We start from the raw sequence: 7,003 nt of genomic DNA on the forward strand, positions 1-7,003 counted from the left end.
CCTTTTTTAGTTCTTGCTAATCGATATTGGATAATGAATTCAAATCACAACTAAATAAGCAATATGAAAATTCATACATGGTTCCGGATGCTCATGTTCACCTGATACCTTCCTTGCTTCTTGGAAAAACATAACTTTCCAGGCTCACCTTGATTTTTCTGTTCATGCTCTTGAACTATTTTTTCTGGGTGTTTGGAAACTTTAGAAAATGGATTTCGAAGATAATATCTGGGTATTAGATATACTTAGAGTTATTGGGATGCCATTACTCAGCAGACCAGTAGACAATGCTAGCATGTCTGTTTGGTTTCTACTGTAATAACCAAAAGCAACTTTCATGGAAAGGTTTTATTTGGATGATATATCCTGGGTTACAGTCTACTGAAATGTACAATGTAGACATACCACTTATAAAGTCACTGGTTGGAGGTGTTGCCACAATTCCCAGATACAAAAATCAGTATGGAAATTCTAAATAAAATTTAAAATAAATATTTTTTTTAATTAAAAATGATTGGCCCTGTCACTTCCAGTCCCACCGCTGGGAGCCAGTGCGGCTTTGAAGGCCAGCATGAATCGGTACCACTGCTGGCTGGCCATGGTTTTGGGTGTCCGCTCACGTCACCTGACTCAGGGTTCTCAGATGCCTTTGAGAAGAAGCCAGGACTGACCTGTCCCCTCACTTCATGACTGATCAGTGTTTGTATAAACTATGCCATGGCCACACTTACAACACATCTAAAGGAAAACTTGTTTTTTATGAATGAAGGTGGCAGGAATGCTAACACAAGTTAAAGCAAGATGATGGCCTCAAAGGATCCCGGACATCAGCCTCCACATCTGACTCTACTCAGAGGGTTTCTGTGAGAGACAAGTTACTTGTTAAAGAGGTTGCATAACTTGAAGCTAATTTACCTTGTACATGTAAAGTAAAGTTTCCTGACCCAAATAAGCTTCATTGCTTCAAGCTCAGATGAGGGTTACTACCAGGGAGGAAAATTTCAATTTGAAACTGAAGTTCCCGATGCCTACAACATGGTGCTTCCCGAGGTGAAATGCTTGACTAAAATCTGGTACCCAAACATCACAGAAACAGGGGAAATAACGTCTAAGTCTACCAAGAGAGCATTCAATTGATGGTGTTGGCTGGGCTCCCACTAGACCATTAAAGGATGTTGCTTGGAAATTAAACTCTTTATTTACTGAGCTTTTGAATTTTGATGATCCACTGAATATTGAAGCTGCAGAACAGCATTTGTGGAACAAGGAGGATTTTTGGGACAAAGTGGCTGAATACATCAAACACTATGCCAGATGATAAGAGGAGAGATAGAAGGTCTGAGGACTTTGTCACAGTTGTTCCTGATGTGAAACAGCTGGAGGTAGCCCTCCTCCCCATCCTCGTGCTCCCTGTCAGCCCCTTGGGCTTGTCCCAGTCCTGCGACCATGCTGTCCTAAAGAAGACCCTCCTGACTACCCACTGTAGGTGGCGAACAACATAGTACAGCAAGAAAGTATGTCTGGGCCTCGATAGAGTTGTCTGCTTCCCTTAATGTGTTTCCTGAAACTACTGTCTAGGCTGTCTGGTGGGATTGCTCTGAAGTTGTAATGAACTCACCACTGAGGATATAGCGCTTGCTTCCCTTCCCCCAACAATCAGTGTCCTGCACAAGTGATGTAATCACATGTTCCCTGTGACTGACAGATTGGCAACAAGAAACCCACTATAAACTATGACTGGATGCACATTCTCTTAGCTTCGTCCACGAATGTTGACCCTACCTAGATGTGAAGCTTCCCAGAATGCATAGTCATTTGCTGCAGATCTTACTGAAACTCGTACTTTATTTAATGTAAGTAGAGCTAGGAACAGAAAAAAAGATAATTCATTTATTAAACAAAATTTAAAAATAAATATTTTTAAAATATTTAAAAATAAATCTTAAGGTTATTTCTATGAAATTTCCCACATGTCTTCAAAATAAATACATGAAATGTTTATGTTCTCATGGGATAGATATGTGTCTACCAGGACACATCGGTGGTCTCCAGTGTGAGAGAGAAATGCCTGCATTTTCCATTCTCTCTAAAACCTGAAGAAGCATGAATAGTGATTTTTATTTCTGCCAAATGTTTCAATTGTTTGATAGAACATCTAGAATGTTTTAAAAAGATACATACAATAGAATTTCTACTAATCTAATACAGTATGTGAGAAGATGTTAGTAAAGTTCATTTAGGCTGGTCTTAAATCAAGTTTAATTCCCAACCTACACTCTCTATAAACAAACACACAAAGCCAAAATATCACTCTTTCAGAAATACTTATCCATGTCTTTATAAATTAAACTTCCAAAATAAGAATTCTCATTTAGACCATAACCTGATCACCTATTTCCACAGATGCTTGGCAAGAATTGATCCTGACCTCTGGCTTTATTTGTTAAATCCTTTTCTCAAGATTCAAGTCATACTCCAACCTTTGTAACTGATTGCACTTACAGTCCCAACTGCTCAGGATGCTATGGCAGAAGGGTCGTTTGAGCCCAGGAGTTTAGGGACGTCTGGGGTAAAATACAGAAAGGCTCTTTCTTAATGCATGTGTGTGTTGGGGGAGGAGAAAAATGACACAAAAATTATCTCTAGAACATTTCTCACAAGCTCTAATTTAGAATGAAGTTGCAGCAGTCGGGGAGATGAGCTGTAACCTCTCGTGGTCACAGACGTACAATGTCACTGTCTTGACCAGAGTCACCTTTGCAGAGAGAGGAGCACACTTGAGCATTCTTACGAGTCAACATCACTTTTTAGCTCTTGCACCAGAGAATAATCAAGGTATCTGATGATGAAAGACGTGAATTTAAGACCGTCTACTATATTTATGTTCTACTTGGAGGACAATAGACATCAAGGAACTGACTCTTGCCATAAATAAGAAGCTTTTAAAAATAGATTTTAAAATACCTGTGAGTCAATGGCCTTGAAACGTATACACTACGGAGCGCACATACTTTCTCCCAGATAGAAAGTTGGAAGGCGATTCTCTCAGCAGGGAGCATCCCATCAAGGTCAAAGCAGAAGCACCCCAGGCCTGTCAAACTGACGAATGGAAATCTCAGAGTGAACTGGGCCCATGGGAGAGTTAATAGACAAAAGACTGGGCGGGGAGTCCGAGATCACAGCAGAGACAAGAGTGCTGCGGAGGACCACTTGGAGGAGAAACTTGGCTGGTAAGAAGTGAGTGGTGAGCTGCCAAGTAATGAAGTTAAACAGGTTTCAGACCCTGTTAACAGCGAAACCGTCATAAAACTTCATTTCCAAGATTTTAAAGTCAAGACCAAAGAAAGCTTGAAGCCAGTCTACCCAGAGACTAATGTTCTGAGATCTAAATCATTACAGCTTCATAAGCTCCTTTTCCACTAACACTGGTCTGAACCAAGCATGAAGACTCTCACTCCAAGGTGAGGGGATAGGGACCTTAGGGGAGGTACTGTGTGCTGTGAGCCTTTCTTTGGTGATGGTGGCAGCAGTGGCTGATACTGCTGCCACTGCTCCTCCTCCCCCTCCTCCTCCTCCTTTTCCTCCTCCTCTTCCTCCTCCTTTTCCTCCTCCTCTTCCTCCTCCTTTTCCTTCTCCTCCTCCTTCTCCTCTTCCTTCTCCTCCTCCTACTACTTTTCTCCTCCTCCTCCTCCTCCTCCTCCTCCTCCTCCTCCTCCTCCTCCTCCCCCTCCTCCTTTCCCTCCTCCTCCTTTTCCTCCTCCTCTTCCTCCTCCTTTTCCTTCTCCTCCTCCTTCTCCTCTTCCTTCTCCTCCTCCTACTACTTTTCTCCTCCTCCTCCTCCTCCTCCTCCTCCTCCTCCTCCTCCTCCTCCTCCTCCCCCTCCTCCTTTCCCTCCTCCTCCTTCTCCTCCTCCTCCTTCCCCTCCTCCTCCTCCTCCTTCCCCTCCTCCTCCTCCTTCTCTTCCTTCTCCTCTCCCTCCTCCTCCTTCCTCTTTCTTTACTCTTTTTCATCTTTCCTACCTTCTTGGTATTCTTCAACCAATGAATGCATTGCTATTTTCTTAAACTGGACTGTGCCATAACTAAGAATACTTATAAGCATACACACCCAGGGAATGTGTGAGCTCTTTGGCAGAAAGTAATATACTGTTTGCAGAATCCTTTGGCATCTCCAGACAACACCAAGGATTCCCACATCACAAACTGAAAACTATTGCCCAAGTAATAGCCATTATTCGAGATTTGTTTTCTGGGCAGGCAGCAGTGTAATATGTGGCTGGTGTCATCCGATGATTTATTGAATTCTTAATACATGCTGGAGCCACAGGAGCTGCCAGAGAGGATACGAGGGTCACAGGCCCTGCCTTCATGGGGGCATGGATGGCACCTTCTCCTTGTCACTGGTGACTGTTATACTCTTCTCTAAAAACACATTTTTTAAGAAGTTTGTGTTTTAAAATGATAGTCTATGTTTGTCATGAACTTTAAATTAAAAGATCAATATTGTTTGAAAACTGTCTATATTTGTAGTCTTATACTATATTAGGCCAGTTTTAACTACTGTAAAATCCTGAAGAACATTTAATCACAATAACATAGATGAATTAAACCTTCACTACCAAAGTAATGAGACTATTCCATTCTAGTATTTACCTAAATGGTTTCACTATGGACAAAAAAAAAAAAAAAAAAAAAAAAATGAGTAAGCTCTCTTTTTACTTACAAAAGCACAGTTTACTGCTGTCCCACACTGCTCACTGTAGACCAGGCTGACCTTGAACCCCAGAGATCCACCTGCCTCTGCTTTCCGCAGTGCTGGGGTTCAAGGCATGCACTGCCCCATCTGGCTAATCATGACATTTCTTGGTGCAACTGTCATGGCATGAGTTCAAAAGATGATTCGTGAACTACATTAAACATGGCCCCACAGGGGCACGTACATAAATAAAGTTGTAGTGGGTTGTAGAAAACACTATAGTGTGGTAAGCACAGATAGGTAACGGATCATCCAGTGTCCCATGTACGCTTTTCGGGCGACAGAACTTCCTCAACAGCAGAGGCAAGACTAGAGAGCTGGTGGCAGGTTTAAGGCGCAGGATGGTGTTTTGGGTAATGGAGGAGGAGGGTGGGTTCAGACTCCACCCTTTACCTGATATTCTTTCCCTGGGGGACAGAGTGATGATCTCACCACGCACGGTGAGAGTACAGGGCCATCCCAGACAAAACTCCACTTCCTGTCGCTGACTCACTGGTGATTCTGGTTCTTCACCCATAGTGTGAGGTCACCCCAAGGGGGTCTCCCTGCAGAACACCCCTCTTCCTACTGTGGGTGGCTGCTGGTTTCTCCACTTATCCTTCCTGAGCATTTTGCCATTACCCAACACTGGTGCTGGTACTGAAACAGTCTCCGTAACCTGGCAGCTGTGACTCTAGCTTCGTGCCAGAGGCCACCCATTAAAAAAACACGATTTTTTTAGTACAATGTCCACAATTTATAAACTGTTTCTATATTACTTTCACTACTATCTCAGGACAATATGAATCCTTAAAACCCTGTTCTGAAACAGCACTGTTGGTACAAATCTACATTTTCCTTTGTTATTTTTTTGGTTGCTTTCTTGAGACAAGGTTTCTCTTCACATAGCCCTGGCTGTCCTGAAACTCACTCTTATAGACAAAGCTGGCCTGAAACTCACAGAGATCCGACCACATTTTTTTTTCCGCTCCGGGTGCTGGTATCAAAGATGTGTGCCAGGTGAACTTGGTGCTTTTAAATCCCCGTCAACATCACTATATTACAGTGTGTTTTTGTCTTCAGTGGGCCCTGTGGCAGCACACTATATGGTTACACACAGCCACACACTAGGCTGTGGTAATGAAGCCCCCACGGAGAACAGGATCCTGCTTGGCTTCTCCTTATCACCCCCAGTACTCACATTACAAGCCTGAGTTAAGATTGGGGAGCCACTGCTCTGACATGTGGAGGTGGTTTCAGTTTTTAAGAAAGTTAATGCCGTCTGTAAGCCCTCCTAAAACCAGATAAAGGGAACTAGCTCACAGAATGCTGAGTGTGAGCAACTTGTGTAGGAGCGGGTCAGAAAGACCGGGAAAGTGAGCTGAGGAACCAGGATGACTCACACATTAAGAAGGAGGAAGACTGTACTTAGGCTGTGGTGGATTTGAGATAAACAGAAAAATCTAACAAGGCTGGGATTGTTCTGCAAGGAAGGACACTGGTCTGTAGAGTGAGCCCAGGGTCATGACTCTCTAGAGACGCACAGTGAGCCATTGGGGTGCCCAGGCCGACAGCCTAATTTGGCTTTTGGTTGAAGGCCAAGCTGGAAAAGGAAGGGGCAGGTGCCTTGTAAGGTGAGCCTTGAATTGTGCAGTTTTGGGAGGGAAGGCCTTGGGAAACAAACTCAGATCCAGGAAGCCCGATGTGTTTAGAAGAATCCAGCAACCCCATGTGACTGCAGACTGGCGGTGGGGTGGGGTGGGCAAGTGGGCAGCCTTTAAAAAAAAAAAAAAAAAACAGAAGAAAGCGGATAAAAAGAGACTTGACAGAAATGTGCTGATGCCAAGAACATGGATGGCTTCAATTCAGAAAAGGGCAGCCAAAATTTAATAGATGAGCTGACAAGAGAGGGGCTCACAGAGGTGGACAGGCTTTTAAAGAAGTCACCGAGGGACATGTCATATTAAAAGACACTGCTTTCCACCAGCTTTCTTGGGAACTAAATAAATGGTTCTTATCTCCAAATATATTACAAAGAATAGAGCAGTTCACCCGTAAAGCCCGTTCCCAGTACCTGACTATGGATTAGACAAATGGCATAATTCCTCAGTGGCTCGGTTTTTCATGGACTGGAGTTCATATTCAAGCCATGGCACATAACACACTTGATTTTTAAGGCTTCGATTGTCACTTGGCCATTGATGACCAAGGAATCTCTTAGACTCGTAGACAGTGATAGTCCTATCTACAACACTTACATTTCTGTTCT

At 43.3% G+C, this 7,003-nt stretch overlaps 1 pseudogene across 1 annotated transcript; it reads left to right on the plus strand.

Annotated features, from left to right (window-relative positions):
• The first annotated feature begins 510 nt into the window (after positions 1-510).
• Positions 511-1,318, plus strand: LOC308429177 (NEDD8-conjugating enzyme UBE2F-like; annotated as a pseudogene). The gene is made up of 3 exons: positions 511-579; positions 792-918; positions 974-1,318. The product of its transcript is annotated as an NEDD8-conjugating enzyme UBE2F-like (transcript).
• Positions 1,319-7,003: the final 5,685 nt, after the last annotated feature.

Source organism: Micromys minutus, assembly GCF_963924665.1.
Source record: "Micromys minutus genome assembly, chromosome: 13".
Classification (NCBI taxonomy): Eukaryota; Metazoa; Chordata; class Mammalia; order Rodentia; family Muridae; genus Micromys; species Micromys minutus.